Here is an 18924-nt window from a genome sequence, read left to right as displayed (position 1 = left end):
GCATCATAGCATAGTAGATTCCAACATTTTTCTGCATTGTATATGCAATCCTCTAAGACCATTATCCACGTCCTAGTGATTGTGATGTATCGTTAAGAATTTATGGTATAAGCTTATTACCATGTATGATGATAGTTGGAGTACTTTCTTTAGTCTTGGATTATTCTAATTGGTGAATTTTAATTGTCAATTGTCATTAGTTGATACTAACAATGGAACTGACCAACTCTTTTTGGTATCATGACAAATTTATTGTGACAAAATAGAAACAAACTAGTTATTTCAAGGATTTTCCTTGATCTTGAGCACTGTTTGAGTATTTTCAAAGATACATACGTTTTGTTCATCATCATCTTTTTGTTTATCCTTCATCTTATGCTAATAAAATGAAGCATGAAATGAATAGTAAAAGGAAGCCTCCAGTTACTAATTTTTTTCATTCTCAACATCGACTAGTCCTATTTACATACTACACGCTTTTCACCTTGTATGAATCTCATTAGGAACTCTAACAGTGTGTTTGTTTTAAAAGAAGATGGAAGGATTGATTGTAGAAAGAAAGAAAGCACGGGAAACGATATCCTTCCTTCATTTGGTTCTCTCAAAAAGTTAAAGGAAGGATTACATTTTGGTGGGTCCCACTTAAACAAATATTCCACTCCAAAATGAGAAGAAAGTGGGATCAGTATATCAATGTTGGTTGAAAATATTAATGTACCCTTTCTTCCATTTTAATTTTAATAATATTCTTTTGAATTTTTTTGTCATTTCTAAGGGTATCTTTGTCATTTTGTAAATATGTATTTTTATTTCTTTTCACTTTCTAGAAACTTTTATCTTTCTTTCCTTCTATTTTCTTTCATACCAAACAATTAAATTATTCATCCCACTTTCTATTCTCATTATTTCCTTTTGTTTTCTTTCCTTTTACATTCTTTCCTTCAACTTTCTTTTACCAACCAAACATAGTGTAAGAGAATTTATGTAACTACTATTTCTTACAACATTGATCGATCAATTTCTATTTTGGCTGAGCTCTGGGGTCGTGTATTTTGAGAGCGGTGAATAGTCTAAGTTTCTTTTCCTTACTTTCCAAGATGGACTCTCTTGTTATAGTAAATATGATTATCTTTCGGAAGACTCATAATCTTCATTGATCGAACTTATAAATTGTTTGCATATCGCTTTGCAAATATGTGTCATAATGGAGAGATTTGTTTGATAGAGTTAACAATTCCTCAACCTTCTTTAATTTTGTAGTTATCTGATAATTGTAAATGAGTATATCTCTCTTATCTCCTTATTTTGAAAATATTTTAAAATTGTTAAAATAATTAAAAGCACTTTAACAAAATTATTTAAAGTCCAATCACACCAAAAAATTTGACGTGTGTGAAAGAACAATGACAACCAAAATAAATGTCCTTCACTAAAAATAAACTCTCTATGCAATAAGACACAAATTTAAATTGGCAGAATAAGATAAAGTAAGGATAAAAATCAATAACGTGTTTACCCAATTCGATTAAATGATTTACTCTATAAGAGAAAGCATATCTCTCATTCACTATACTTCCAAGAATTATTACAAAAGATTATGTATGAGTTACAAGAAAATAGTCACACAAGTTCTCAAAAATAAACCTTATTTTCTATCCAAGAGTTTCCTAATCTCTTTAAATTTCTATACATAAATCACACAATCTCAAGGTGTTTAAAAGTGTTTTATTATCGCCCTTAGATACCTCAAAGGGTTTCTCTAATTCTGGGAACACATTATTAGAAATTTACCATTGTCTATCTAAGATTACCACTAGTATTCCCGAACACTTGTCACTATCTTCAACTCTAAAGTTATGAAGGTTGTGATAACAAGCATGCAAGAGATACATACTTATAAATACTGAAATCCAACAGATCCATATGAAGCCCAAATCATAAACAAATATATCCTTGAACCAAAACAACAAAGCCCAATACAAATAAACTGAGAAAATAGTACCTCGAGCTCTAACGAACTGACCCGTTCGCTAAACCCAAACCCTTTGTCATGCCAACGCCAACATCCTGAAACGTTGGCTCCACCACGAGCCTCACTTTATGTTATGTTTTCTTTCGAATTCCAGACTGATTTGTGGTTTCTGTAATCTCGAAATGTATTTTCTTTCTCTTTATCACTTAATTTTTTAACGCATACTTCAGTAATTTCCACCTTCACCTAAAGTCGTCGTAATGTCAATTTATCCATCAACCACCTTGTAGCTATTTTCCAATTCAACATTTATTGAACCATTTTTATCAAATTCAAGTTTTGCTTGAACCTTGATTTTACCACTTGAATCCATTTGCTTTCAACCATTTTTTATTATTTAGTAGTCTAACAAGCCTACAAATATGGTTCTTCAACTATCTTTGACTCCACATGCTTTCAAATGCCTCCTTGAAAGCCTCTATTTATGATTTGCACAACCCTTCAGCCACATTTAAATTATAACACCCAAGGCATGCATAATCTTCCCTTTGAGATGGTGGAAGCTCCCTCCTCAGTTTATCACAAACCAGATGATAGTTAGAGGCATATGTAGTCGTTCCTTCTCTACTACTAGTACCCATAATAGGAACCTCCACGTCAAACTGAGTCTTCTCCTCCATAGTATCTAAAAGCTTCATCCCATGGTCTTTACTTTTCTTCTCATAACGATGCTCGCTGAAAGTAAAAAATCTATGACTGATGAACTTCAATCCTCCTATTTCAACTCCCAACATCTTATACATTTCCTATATTTTGGATAGTCATTGAAGACACAATTCTTAACTTTATCATCAAGGTGAATTAGCTTTATTTGATCAATAAGTAAAGTTTTGACGATCTTCAAAATAAAGTAGGTTACAGTCTTTCTACTACAAAGCTCCAGAACCATTAGAAAGTCTATTCTTGTAAAAAAAATCTACCAACCAATTAAGCTACTTTGGCACCAGCCTTACCCCAAAAACCCAATGATAATTAAGTCGTCACATGCATTCTCATCCCTTGTCTTTTGCAAAACTCATTAAAGTTCTTTAAAATAACCTTCATGTATCCAACATACTTTCGCCTCAAATCCCATATCTTGTTCTTGTCATAAAAGTATTTATTATCTGATGATGAATGAACAACAACTTTGAAACCTTCTAAAATACATAAATCACATATTTTAGATCATTTAACTAAGTTTACTTCAACATGAGAAATCTTCAACACCCAATGTTCAAATCTAGTGTAATAGCCTAGATTATTAAAAATGCTTATGGATGAATTTTTTCCTGAGCTATACACCATACCTCATGTTGTAAAGAAGAAACTCACGATGATCAAACATTTTAAGTCTAATCATACTAATATCACTTGCAAGCCTTATTGTTTCAGACACAATTTGTGAGCCAAAGGTTTGGTCATATACAATAATTTAGGTTTTGCCCACATTGAAGTCATAGCCTTTTCTCTGGAAACTATTCTTAGAACTTTATCCCTGAAGCACAAGATAATGAGACTTTAGGTCTTATCCATCATCTTGGTTTTCTTTTCTTATGTTAGGTATGCTTGCATCGAAACTTCACCTTTCAATGCTTCAATGCACTTCTCTTGAGTTAAAATTGTTTGCATCTTCACTTTCCACAATCCAAAATTGTCGTCTCTGAAAAACCTCTTGATCTGCTATTTAGAATCCATGATGCTCATTTGTAAATGAAACTCTTTTTCCCCAAGAGGGCGCCACTTGTTGTGAAATTGATAAAATAATTAAAAGTACTTCAGCTGAATTATTCAGAGTTCAATCATACCAAGAAATTTGATGTGTGGATACAAAGAACAATGACAACCAAAATAAACGACCTTCAACAAAAATTAACTCATTATGCAATAAGACAACAATTTAACTTGGCAGAAGAGGATAAGTAAAGATAATAAATACAATAACACACTCTTAAAATTTTATCCTTTTATCTCTACGATTACCACTTAGCCCTTATCTTTGTCTACAACTCTAAAGTTTGAAGGTTGTGATAGCAAGAATGTAAGAGATGCATATTTATAAATGTTGAAATGTTGAAATGTTGTGATAGCAAGAATGTTGAGATGCATATTTCCATATTCCTTCAAGTACCCCCTGGCTGCCACATTGCAGCAAATATTCTCTCTAGCTACCTACGTGGCAGTCCAAGTGGTATTTTCTTTTAATTTTTAATTATCTTTTAAATTTACGTGGATATTTTTTTAAAAATTTTAAAAAAAAATTGAATTTTGGTTTATAAGTTTAGGGTTATTACAATTTTACCCCTTGCCATATAGGCTATTTTTTATTTACCTCCCTGTAAAAAAAATTTGAAAAACAACCTTGCCATTTCAAAATACTAACAATTTAGTCTCTAAAGTCAAAATCCGCAGGTTTTCTTTCGAATTTCCCTACGGATTTTGACTGTATGGACTAAATTGTTAGTATTTTGAAATGGCAAGGTTGTTTTTCAAAAAACAATTACAGAGAGGTAAACCAAAAATAGCCTATATGGCAAGGAGGTAAAATGGTAATAACTCATAATTTTATTACAGTTTTTATTATGAGGGGGTAAATCAAAATTCGCTAGCATTATAAGGGGTAAAATACTTTTTTTTATATAAAGACAATTATTTATTTGAATTTTATTAATTATATTATATTTTTAGAAAGGTCATCCTCTATTCTTGGCTGACTTATTTAGCCCCCTAATATTCTGTCAAATTATCATTTATTCAGTAAGAGACCCTTTGAGGGGTCCTCCCAAACCTCCAAGGAACCAAATTCATAGATAGGTTGCTTCTTCTCTTTATGGCACTTATGACCTACTTTTTGACATTTATCATAATATTGAGGCCTTCATTCAAACTCCGCATTTTGTTGAATTTTCTTTCCCTCAATGTCCTTGATGTTGATCGTTTCACACAGCTCCTGTGTCACATCCACTTCCACCAAGATTCGAGCATAGGTTATTCTCAGTTTATCCGTTGTGCACTCATATGTGAATATAGGGTTACCAATAGCACTCCCTATCTTTCCCAATCTCCTAGCTCCCCACAAATGGAAAGACAAATGTGGTAGTTTGATCCATATAAGGGCCCTTCATCATCACTGCATCCATATCTTGCATCGTATTGAATTTGAGGATGAAATATCCTTCCTCGTTGTAGTACATAGCAAGCATTTGGACGAAATTTCAATATTTGAGCATATACATCACTCATGGTCGTGGAAGCCCCAATGACATACATAATCAGTAAGGTTTCCCAGAATCGCATCTCTTATTTATCATCAGCTTCTTCAATCACTCATGATAATGGATTTGGCTTGTTGAAGATTTAGGATGACCCTTCAAAGGATCCCTTACACTTTGTTTGTTACAAGTGAAATAGGGGAGAGAGAGAGATTAACGAGAGAGAAGTTGAAGAGAAGTAGCTAACTTCTCCTGTTTGGTATCCAAAGAAATAGAGGAGAGAGATAGAATTATAGTGGGACCCACCACTTTTAACTTTCTTCGCTAAAGTGAAGAGAAACGCTACTTTTGTTACACTTTTCCATAATACCCTTTTCAATATTCCATGTATGTTTATTTTTAAAGATATTTTATTTTTTAGTGTTTCAATCATAATTGTGCATGCATATATCAATTTTTTTCACACATAAATTACTGTTACGTAATCTCTCAATCCTTCTCTATTTATTAATGATAGTATTTCTTAAAACAAAATAAATTGTTTAAAGCGATTTAGACAATTTAATTAATTTAATTATATTTTATATTATCAAACAAAATAAATCAAGATGATAATTTAATTAATTAATTGAAGTTAATTTAAAAAATAAAATAAAAATGTGAATCCAATCAAGATTTAAATAGAAGGATATTTTAGTACTTTCAATTTTAATCAAAACTTCTCTCTACTCTATTTCTCTCATCTCTCTTTTAAACCAAACAATACTACAAATCTACTCTATTTCTCTTACCTTTCTCTCTTAGTAAACTCTCTCTCACCTCTTTCTCTCTTTTCAATTTCTTCTCTCAACCAAACACACCATTACTGAATAAATGATAATTTCATGGAATATTAGGGGGTTAAATAAGACAATCAAGAATACCCTTCTAAAAATATAATTTAATTAAAAAATTTAAATAAATAATTGTTTTTATATCCAAAACAAAACAAAAAAAAATGTATTTTACCTCTGTGATATTAGCGAATTTCGATTTACTCCCTCATAATAAAAACATAAATAAAATTATAAAATAAAAAATTTCAAAAAAAAAAAGTTTAAACAAAATTTTAAAATATTTTTTTAAATTAAAAAAAAAAATCCACGTGAATTTAAAAACTAAAGAAAATACCACATAGACTGCCAGAGAGAATCTTTACTGCAATGTGGTAGTCAGAGATACTTCAAGGAATCTGAAAATTACATAGGGGATTAAAAAAATATATTATCAAAGATTAAAATCAAATTTCACTAATATTTATATTTAACACTAAAAAAAATAAAGAATTTCATTTTGAAATATTAGATAGGTTAAACTCAATTTTAAACATGTGAATTGCTGCATGTGATCAGTTAATTAATTTATATTAAAATAGTATTATTTCAGACCTAGTTCTCGAGTTATTATTCAGATAGTAACATATTCTTCTCCTAAACAAACACATTCCTCTTCGTTCTCCAACAAATGCTTTGAAGACAGATTATTATTATTGTTATCATAGAAAATATCAAACTTCAATCTAGTTCGTGAACACCGTATCCTCAATTTCACCAAGACCAGTATTAAACTATCATACATAAGGAAAAAAATAATCAATAATCAAAATAAAAGATGAAAACAATACTATAAATAATCAGAGTTATGCAACAACAAAAAATGGTTGTTGGCAACGCAATAAAAAGACACATACTCTACAAGACTACAACACTAAGCAAATTGTAAACTACTTAGATAGCCAAATTCAACCTTCTCTTCTTACAATACACAACAAGAATTATAATTAAAAAATTTAACATAAAACATATGAAAATTTATATATTACATATAAAAAAATATTCTGTACTATACATATATGTTGTACAAAAATATAAACTAATCAACTTTACGATAAAATAATAATAATTTCGATGCATGTGCCTGGATCTGGGTTCATATGGTAATAATAGGGTGGTAAAGTACATGAAAAAGAGAAAAAAGACGAAAAGTTTGTGGATGAATCACAGATTCAGAGAAGGATCCTTTAGCAGAAGAAAGAAAGAAAAAATAGACAATAAAAAATAAAAGAACAGGAACAAAACAGGCAAGTTCAGAGGAATCCATGTGACCATTCCGTAATCATCTACCATGTTTCCCTTCCCAAGAATCTTGTGTGTGGTACTTTGTTTTTCTCTTATTTGCAATTCTAGGAGTGTATGCATAATACTTTAGTATTTCATGTTAATGTTACTCCATATTTTAATTTTGTATACTCCTTGTTAGTACTATATGTACTGCTTCAGTCTTTTAAGCATAGTTCCAAATTCTATTTCATCATCATTCATGTCTTCACATCATCTTGATTGTGTTGTTAACTACTCAATCTGTTTCAATCATATTAATGAAAATTTGCTAAGGTGTCATTCATTTCAAGCATGGAAATATTGCCTAGGTATCTAAAATATAAGCAAATTCAATTTTTTTTAATAAGCAACTTCAATTGATTATACTATATTTAAAAATATAGATCTTAAAATATTATTCTTATGTTACATACTAAGGGTAACTTTAGATTGTTTAAGACACTTGGTATTTGATATTCTTCGAATAAAAAAAAATACTTTTTTGTTATTTTAGTCTAAATTAATAATTTGAGGATAAAAAATATTTTTTATTGATTTTTTTCTAATTCACTTTTTCACTTTTATTTTTTACTTTTTATTACTTTATTATTATTATTATTATTATTTTAATAAATTATTAATCAAAATATTTCAATAAATTATTTTTTAATAAAAAGATTATTAAGATCATTTTAAATGATTGTTAATTTAAATTTAAAATAATATTTAATTTTTAAAAATTAACTTTAGTAATTGAATATTAATAACGAAGAAATATAATTTGAAATAATTTTAATTTTAAGATACAATATTTTTAAGAAAATATTAATAAATGATACTTTGATTCAGATATTTTTGTATCAAATTCTTTTGATTCAGATATTTTTGTAAATGATACTTAAACAAAAAGAATATTTGTACACGTGAAAAAATTTATTATTGATCTAAATATTTTTATATACGAAAAATGGAATTTATGATAAAAAAACATTTTATTCAAAAAAGGTATACGGGAAAAAAACTATTATTGATCTAATATTTTGGCTAAATTGCAGTTCTTGTCCCTCTATTTTTGTGTTTTCACGATTTTAGTCCTCCTATTTTTTTTAAACACTTTTGGTCCATCTTCCTCACTTTGGCTACAAAAATGCTTATGTGTCACATTTTAAAATAGGGTTCTTGGTCCTCATCCTCACTTTTGGTCCTCATCCCCACTTGAGGATGAGCTATGTATTTTAAAAAGTGACACATAAGTGTTTTTTTGTAGCCAAAATGGGGATGAGAAACCAAAAGTATTTAAAAACAAAATAGGGGGACTAAAATCGCGAAAACACTAAAATAGGAGGACCAAAACTGTAATTTAGCCAAATATTTTTATGTAAACGATACCCAAACATAAATAATATTTGTATATGGGAAAAATCTATTAATGATCTAAATATTTTTGTATATGAAAAATGGTATTTATGATCCCAAAAAAATTTATTCAAAAAAGGTATATGAGAAAAAAACTATTATTGATATAAATATTTTTATATACGAAAATTTACAATTGACTCAGATATTTTTGTAAACGATACCTAAACATAAATAATATTTGTATATGGGAAAATCTATCAATGATCTAAATATTTTTATATATGAAATGGTATTTGTGATCCAAAAAAATTTGATTAAAAAATGTTATATGTGAAAAAACCTATTATTATTTTAAATATTTTTATAGGCGAAAATTTACTATTGATCCAGATATTTTTCTAAATGATACCTAAACATGAATAATATTTGTATACGAGAAAAAATCTATTATTAATCTAAATATTTTTATATACGAAAAATAGTATTAATGATTCAAAAAATTTGATTCAAATTTTGTTTTTTGATTTAAAATAAATATATTATGCAAACAAATGCGTGTACCAAACCAAAACATGTGCGTATGCACGAGTTTGTTACTAGTATAGTTAAAATTTGATGTTTTGAAAGAGTGTCTCGCACGACTTTTATTAATACAAATTGAGACATTATAAAATTAGTTCAGTTAATAAAATTGAAAAAGAGTTATTCAACTTTAAAAAAAAATACACACGAAAGATAAATAATTAAAATTTGTAAAGTTGATTAATTTAGATGAATCTATTTAAATTCAGAGAAAAACTCTGAATGGATTTATTGAGTATGACTCATACTGTTGAGATAAATACGTGTTGTTGAGATAATTATAGATTGTCGAGAGTATAACTCATATTGTTGAAATAATTATGGATAAAGATAATTGTTTGTTGAGGGAAACTGGAGATTAGGGTTTTAGATAAAATGAACCATAAAATTATTTATATGGCTTGGAACATTGTAATCTAATCAATTCATAACACATAAATAAAGGGAATTATAACTACTCATAGTCGCATAGGTAGACACCATTGACAAATTGCATTAACAGAGATAGATTATGTCTACTCTGTTTTCTTTTGTTTATCTTTAATCTAGTTGTTGTTCGCTCTGTTATACTCTAATTGTTTTTCTAACAATTGGTATCATAATCTGGTTAATTTTGTTTCCAAATTTCAAAATAACAAGGTTCGACAGGATGGGTAAGTTTAGATTATGGCAAATGAGGGTTAAGCGTATATTGCCTCAACAAAGTTTACAAAATACGATGTGTGAGATGAAACCAAACGATATGGAGGTTAATGATTGAGTAGAGATGAAGGAGAAGGTTGCATATTGATGGCATGTTGCTACTGGATTCTGCAACCGCTTTTCTCCTTCTTTGCTCCCTACGCCATTGGGAACAAGACATAGGATTTTTCCCTTTATAGTTATTTTAGCCATAGACTTGTTGTTTGGTAACTTGAGATTCCTTTCGATACTTGATCGAAGATCCTCTTTCAACTTTACATTTCTTACACTTTGCTTGGTCTTAATCCCACCTGTGAGCATGCTTCACCCATTTCCCCTTAGGGGCTTCAACAGTTGGTTTGAAGGTGGCTTGATTTTTCACACAAAACCTTTGTCCTCCCTGGTTTCTTGGTACTCCCCTCTTGACGAAGGTGAACATATAATTTGAATTTCTCTGATTTCTTCTATACCCAATCTTCTGAAATCCTTCGATGTTCTCAGCAGCCTTCTTGTCGAAGACTGAACTACACCCAGGGCATAGCATGACTTCAGATTTATTTCTTTGGCACCTCTAGAGAAACTCCAACAAAATTTCAGTCTGTTTGGGAAATGCTACTTTATTGTACTCTTCATGCCTCTTGCCCCCTTGTTAACTTCCATCCCAGTTTCCTATGACACTTCGAGCTTGTTCACTTCTGTCATATTATCAACTTGCACAAAACCTTTAGTAGTTTCTATTGTTGTTAAAATTTGGGTGGAATCCTTAGTGATTCCCTTAGCGAAACCTTCAGCTTCGACCATCATCACCTCTCTAGCGTAGTGTCCAGTGACTTTCACCATATTAATGTTAGAACAAGAAATGTTCTGATCAATATTCTTTGTTTTGATGATAACATTATGTATGAATTTTGTATAAGACAATGTGGTACTCTAATCCTTTACATTTTCCATTTCAGGAAATATTTAAAGAGTATGCACAAATCAGCGCTCAGAAGCACTGACTCAGAAAGTTCTGGATGGCCTCATCAGAACATGCTCTGGAAAGACATCAGAAGATGGTCATGCAAAATCAGAACATGAACTGGAAAGCATCAGAAGAATGGAAGTCAAAAGTACAAGCTCTGAAGTTTTGATGGTATCATGCTCAAAGCTCTTCAAAGTCAGAAGACAGAAGATGCTCTGCACCAAAGTTGATGGCTCTGATATTCAAACGTTGTTATCTACAAATCTGAGTCCAGAAGAAAGTACAAGATGAAAGGCCGTAACGTCAAATCTCTGACTGACAAGAGGAACGTTAGAAGCTACAAAAGGCAAAACTCAGTAAAAGCAGCAAAAGCAATGCTCGAGGTAGTTGACAAAAGTGTGAAACGTTAAATGCAGCGTTGTACTATTCACGCAAAGCATTAAATGCACCCCAACGGTCATTTCCTCTCAAGCGCCTATATATAGAAGTTCTGATCAGAAGTTGAATACAACACTTGCGCAAAACTTACAGAAACGTTGTCAAATACAAAAGATAAAGAACTTCATCTTCAACCTCACCAACTCTTTGTAATATTTAGGGAGTATTAAGTTTAGAACTTAAGAGAAATATCACAGTTGTGATTACAGCTTTATTAGAAGCATTCAAACTTTTGTAAAATTTATTTTACATTGATTGTAAAAGGATTCCTAGAGTGATCAAGTTGTGATCTGTAGACTCTAGAAGAATTAGAGGGTATCTAAGTGGAAAACCATTGTAATTAGTTGGATTAGTGGATTAAATCCTCAGTTGAGGTAAATCACCTTGTTAGGGGTGGACTGGAGTAGTTTGGTTAACAACGGACCAGGATAAAAATAATTGTGTTCATTGTTTTCATCTTCCAAGTTTTTGAAGTTACACTTATTCAATCCCCCATTTCTAAGTGTTTTTCACTCCTTCAGTTAATAGAAGATAGTTTAGCATAGTGGGCTTCAGCCACTTAAACATGGTCAGCATCAATACTCATCTGAGGCTTCGACTTCTCCCCAAATTTTATCCTTCTTTCTTTGATTGCATTATGAATAAGATCCCTGAAAAGAAAACATTGAGAATTTTTATAGCCCAAAAAACTATGATACTTGTAGAGCTTCATCCACTTGAAGAGGGTCAGCATCAATACTCATCTGAGGCTTCGACTTCTCCCATAATTTGAGCCTTCCTTCTTTGATTGCATTATGAACGAGATCCCTGAAAAGAAAGCATTGAGAAGTTTTATGGCCCAAAAAATTATGATACTTATAAAAACCCCTCTTTTCCTTTGCTCTAAAGGGAGTATCCTAGCACCAGGAGGCACTATAATTTGGCCATCTTTGACTAATAAATAAAAACTTTTGTTACATTTGGTGACATTGAAAGTATAATTTTTCTATTTGAAGGTGCCAAATCCTTACAGGAATAGGGGGTCGTTGCTTGAGTTCAGTAAGGTCGATTTCGCTTTCGTCAAAATCTAAAGGATCTTCATATAACCACTGGTCGCGTTCGTCAAATTTGACATAGGCTATTCTTTATTTTCTATTATTCTTACTTGCCATGGATTTTTCAATTTTCAAGCATTCTCTCCTATCAGCCAACTGGGCCATGTCTCTCAAGTGTTAGGTGTCCAACTTCTTCCTAATGGAATTGTCCAGACCCCCGGCGGCCATTTCGACCAACTTATGTTCAGACACTTGAGAAAACAGAATCGATTTAGATAATCATCTATTGGCTCAGTGAATTTTTATTTACACTTGCCAATTCTTTTAGACTAATCTTAGTTTGTCCCATGTAAAATTGTTTATGGAACAATCTTTCCAATTGAGCCCAACTATGTATCGAACTCGTTGGTAACATCGTAAACCATGTAAAGGTATTTTTTGTTAGTGAACTTGGGAAGTATTTTATCCTAAAATTTTCATTATTGGAAATTTCTCCTGCCACTATTAGGATTCTAGCTACATGTTCACAGTGGACTCGGTAATGTCCCTAAAAAACTTGGTGAACTTGGGGACTTTCCACCTAGGGGTATATCTGATTGTAAGATATACTCATTCAATGGCGAAGTGTAACTTGGCCTTTAAAGGCCAACATTTACACCATTTCGAGCCATGATTTTTTTTGACGATGGCTGCTAGATTATTGTCTGCTTCCATATCATCACATTGAATCTTATGTATTACTCCATCAACATTCTGGTTTTTATTTACCATTACTGCCCTTGGTTCTCTCTCTCTTGGAATCTGTTGTTCCTACCTTAGAGGTTTGACCCTAGGTTGTTCGACTGCCACTCTTGGATTCACCACATTCGGCTGGGGTGTATCTCTCTGATTTTGTTGGATTTGGTTAATTGTTTGGTATAACATCAGACGCGGATGTTGATACGGTAGTTCCCCCAGTCGAAGAGACTGGGGAAGGTATTTCATTATTGTTAGGTGGATTTTGACTAATTTCCTGACTTTGATTAGCCCTTTTCCTAATGCATCTTCTCTTAGGTATTTCTTCGTTATATGTGGCTAATTTACAACATCTCAGTCTCATGCAACGAAATCTAATCAAAGAAAATAATGAAGAACTTTCTACAAAAAATTCACAAGAACAAATATTCTAATAAATAGCACTTGTCCCACTGGGAATGCCAATTTGTTTACCCTGAAATTTGGTAAACAAGCATTAGTATTCCAAAACAAATGTATTTTAGCTACTCACGTGATCATGTGCTTTTATTTTTATATTATGTTCTTTGAAACTAAGAATACTTCGACAACATTCATAATTTTGGATATTGTTTGTTTAATTATAAGTTAACTTAAAGTAACTTTACAGAACTTGTAAAGAAATGCAGTAAAAGCAATTGAAAGTAAATTTCAAGAAGTTAATAAATTCAGGAAATATAAAGTAAAGTGTAAATTGAATAAGTATGGTGTTTACACGTACATTTCTCAAGAACTCTTTCTCAATAGCGCAAATACTTTGAAAATTTGTGAGATTTTGTACAAATGAATGAACACCCCGATTCCTAACATTAAGACTCCTATATATACTAAATCGAAACAACTGTTTTTGACGGTCTTTCTCCTAGAATATGACACGTCTCGCTCGGCATGTCCTTTTTTTACCATGAAGCTCCATGTGTCTTCTTTTGAAATTTGATAAGAACGAAATTCAGTTACTCCTCATTCAAATTCAAAAGCTCCATCGAATGCCATATGTTGTTCGTTGAACTCATCTAACACTTAAAAAATATTTCTAAGTCTCATCCAACATGTCCCTCCAATGCATAGGTGACTTCGACTGGACTTCTCCATTATACTTTTCTCGTCGAAAGCTCATAATATATCCAAAGATATTTTTCTTCTTTATTAAGATAACCATGGCGTCGAAAACTTCAACTAACAGGGTGCCAGAGCACGAACCTCATTGGGTTTTGGAACGTGAACCTTTTCCGGTGCCTCCTCATTACCCCTAGATGAGGACGCTCGGGATAGACAACTCCTAGGAGCAGAAGTGGTTGGTCCCTCCACTTTCTCCTGCGGTACCCGACCGTATTCTCAAGCTCTCTCATGCCGAGCGGAAGCAGTTTAGGTTGGCCTGCCGAGTTTAACTCTATTCGTGTTATCAGCCTTGTTCTTGAGAAAAAATTAATCAAACTCAAAGGGAAAGAATAAGAATAGCAAAGAAAAATTAAATAAGAAAACAACTCAGGCATCATTTCAAAAATGCATCTCGGAAACCCCTCAAAGGTGTTTTCGGAGATGCACTTCCGAAACCTCCTGCGACAGCCATTTGTGAACCTTCAACCTCAATCACTAAAAAAATGATTATTTATTTTTTTTACACATTTTTTACATCAAACAAGCAACATTTTACAATATACTACTCAACCTACTAACTTTAACTGATCCAAATCAAATTATTATACACATGCAAATAGAAAAAAGAATATATGAAAACTTACTCAAATTTGAAAAATGTGTTGAAATGAGTTGTAATGAGTTACCATGAGTGGAAATAATTAGAAATGAGTTGAAACAAGTTTTGAAAGTGTAGATTTTAAGGTTCTAGGGTGTTTAAGGTTTTAAGATTGAAAAGAGACCAAATGAGGGGGTTTATATCGTGAGTTTAAATTATATATTCTGATTCAGAAATGCATCTTCGAAAAACTCAAAAATTAAAAAAAAAATTATTCGGTTATGCATCTCCGAAACACTCCTGATTTTAAAAAATAAATGTGTTTTGGTGATGCATTTCTGAATAAACCCCTAAAAAATAAATTGTGGTGCGCGTTCGAAAATGCATCTTTTAAAAAAAAAATTCGACAGAGATTCTTGAAGAGGTTAAGGGATCTATAAAAAAAAATTATGTTTAGTAAATCTATTCAATACATTTATAAAATAATTATTACATTTATTAAAAATCTCTATTTGATTTTATATTTGTTTCCAACGTCATGTTGTTCATGGAAAAATAAATTAAGCATTTGACCCCATCTCGATAAGACATTCTCCAAGTTTTTTCCCCATTTATCTTGGGTCTCTCTCCCTCAAGCTGAATATTGCTAACACCATAGTGGCACTTGTTTATTACTCGATCCCATTCTAATCACATTTTTAGTCTCTCGATCCATGCCAAGTACAAAATTATTACTATTAAACTTTGAGTCATTCCACACGCAACTATCATAAAAAAAAAATTGTCACTATGAATGATTCCATGAATACTTAAGTCTTAATTACAACAACTAGGCTAATACTATTAAGATCTGATGCCAGTAATTAACTTAAAGTATTAAATATGGATTTGGACACGTATAGCTCCAGGTATTATATTATGATGATAACATATATATTTCTCCCCTAATTTGGAACACACAGCTGCACCTATTGGTACCTAATGAAAATAATAATAATAATCCAGATTTGTACTAACTAAGTTACTAATTTTAATTTATTTACTTAATTGGATGATTGCATGTGCATGAACCACAAAACACGGTACCTGCAGGCCTCCAACCGCAACCTCCGGGCACAAGGTACATTACATATAATATATACCAATTTGTAGTACTAAGCAAACGCGTGTTTGGTCAGAGATTTGGTTTTATTAATTTGCTAAAACCTCTGTTTATTCATAGCTTTGTTGACTTGTTTAGTAACAATACCATGTAGGTTACCTCAATTTCTGGAAACCTGTGTTTTGTTTTATATGTTGGTGTCTTTCTTCACAGATTCTCCAAGTAAGTTTCTAATTAATTAACTTTGTCATCACATCACCGTCTAACCAACGGAACCATTAGCCACCAAGTTTTACTAGCTCTTTGCCACTTCAAGGTTGTTGTTTGTCGGTTCTTAATACTTTTGCTAATCTACAATCATCATTTTGGTCTAGATATTACTGTAAAGTACCTCCTTGTCTTTCTATTCTTAAATCTCTTAATAGTTTTTCTTTATCTCTAAATTTAAATCTTACAAAATTTCACTAATATTTCTATATAATTTTTTTTTTATTTAATTTGCCTAACAAAAATAAATATTTTTATATTAATAGTTATAAAGGATAAATATGTAAAAACATGTAAGTTAATGCCACCTTGATAGAGGGAATATATATATATATATATATATATATATATATATATATATATATATATATATATATATATATATATATATATATATATATATATATATATATATATATATAAATATTATCGGGAGGTAAATCAAATTTCGCCTATATTATAAGGGTGAAATGGTATTAACCCTTCAGTTCATTATTTTAAAAGGGTCTTTTACATAAGCATATATACAAGAATTATATAACAGAAAACCTATACGTTCTAAACTATAGGCTAAAAGAATGGACCAAAATTAAATGACATAAAAATTAATTAAGTTCTATTATTAAGGCTAATACCCCTCCTTCAAACTGGAATGGAGGTTTGTCATTTCAAGTTTGGAAACAAGAGAGCTAAACAGCCCATGGTATAATGGTTTGGTGAAGATGTCAGTGACTTGTTGCGAAGACGGGCTTATGTGTTGACGTTTTGGTGAAATTAGACGCTAGGCTTAACTTAAGCTATCAAATGTATGATAATTGTCCCTTAACTATCTTTAGAATGTTTAAAGAAGACTTGGAGCGAGTCTCCAAGAAAAGAGTTGTGGTAGTGTCATTTTGGCCTTTGAATCTCTTTTCAACCCAGAAAAGATGATGTGTCCCACAAAATTCTTTCTTTGTCTCTCTCCTAGTTCTTAGTTGTACCGAATAAAAGAAATGCTTTATATCTTACCAATTTCTTCTCCCTTCACTGTTTATTTCTAGAAACAAACGTATTCTAAAAGCTTTTCAATGAACAGAAATTTTAATGATTGTTAGAACTTATTTCTTTTTAGGCCTAAAGTGATAAAGTTAAACATATTTAATCTCACGAATACTATTTCTTTTCTAGAAATCGATTGACTAAAGTTCTAGAAGAGATGATTGTTTCTTCAAGTTCTAGAATTCATTTTAAACGATTTCAAAGTGCACATGAACATATTCTAATGGCAAAGACAAAAACAATAAACTCCATAAAATATTTTTAAGAGATCAATTAATAAAATTTGGACTTGGTGATTCTCAAAACAAACTAATGGATCACAAAATATTATGTGGCCCAAGAGATAAAATATCAGGAGAATTTCTTAAAACACCATATACTTTTTTAAAGGCCTTGACGAAAATATCAAAATACCTTCAAATTTTAGATATACACATTCGAACGTATTTTTTTCTAAAAAAAAAAAAAGATGGTTTCTCATGTGCATATCCGAAGTCACTTTTAAAAAATGTGACTTTGCATATGTGTATTCGAAGAATTTTCTTTTTTTTTTTTTAAAAATGGTTTCGAATGTACATATCCAAAATAACCAATATCTCAAATTTCTTTAGATTTTATTTTAAAAAAATATTTATTTATAATATAATTATAATATAATAAATAAATATTTTATTTTTTTAAAAGATATTTATTAATAATTATTATAATATAAATATCTTTTATTTCTCTAAATAAAAGTAATCTAAATTAAATTTAACTTTTAAAATCATAACTTTTATCCAAAAATTATTCATAATTTATTTTTTGATTTATCGCCACCGGTACAGTCCGGTTCGGGGGTCAGTTCTGACATCAAATAGTTCCAACCCCCTCCCGATCGTAATTATGAATTTAATTATTACAAATTTAGTTTTCAATTATAAATTTAAGTTATTTTTTATTAATAATAACTCATTTTAATTATATTATAAATAAATATTTTTTCAAAATAAAATCAAAAGAAATTTAAAATATTTATTTAATTTAGGTGACACTTATATTTGGAGAAATAAAAGATATTTATATTAAAATCAAAAGTTGAATGTTATTATAAAAACATTTCTTTTCAAAATAAAATCAAATATTTATTTATTATAAATAAATATCTTTTCAAAATAAAATTAAAATAAAATTCAAAAAATTTGAAATATTGATTATTTTAAATATGTACATCTGAAATCTCGTTTTCTTAAAAATTATGTTTGAATATACACATCCACATAATATGTTGGACTTTTTAAAGATATTTTTCAATATATATATATATATATATATATATATATATATATATATATATATATATATATATATATATATATATATATATATATATATATATATATATATATATATATATATATATATATATCGGTGAGATAGGAAATTCTCAAATTTCAGCTCATACATTCATGATTTATGGGTTCAACCCATTTTATTAAAACAAAACTAGAGTAAGTAATACAAGTTCAAGCATAAGAATTCGAACAATTCATTCTTAAAAGGTTTGGTTGGTTAGTCTTAATTTTCAGTAGGCTATGAAACTGCTAGCAAATAAACCATTGACGAAAACAACGATTTTATGTATAATC

The sequence above is a fragment of the Vicia villosa genome, linkage group LG3, assembly GCF_029867415.1.
Source record: "Vicia villosa cultivar HV-30 ecotype Madison, WI linkage group LG3, Vvil1.0, whole genome shotgun sequence".
Lineage (NCBI taxonomy): Eukaryota > Viridiplantae > Streptophyta > Magnoliopsida > Fabales > Fabaceae > Vicia > Vicia villosa.
Note: the sequence above shows the minus strand (reverse complement) of the source record.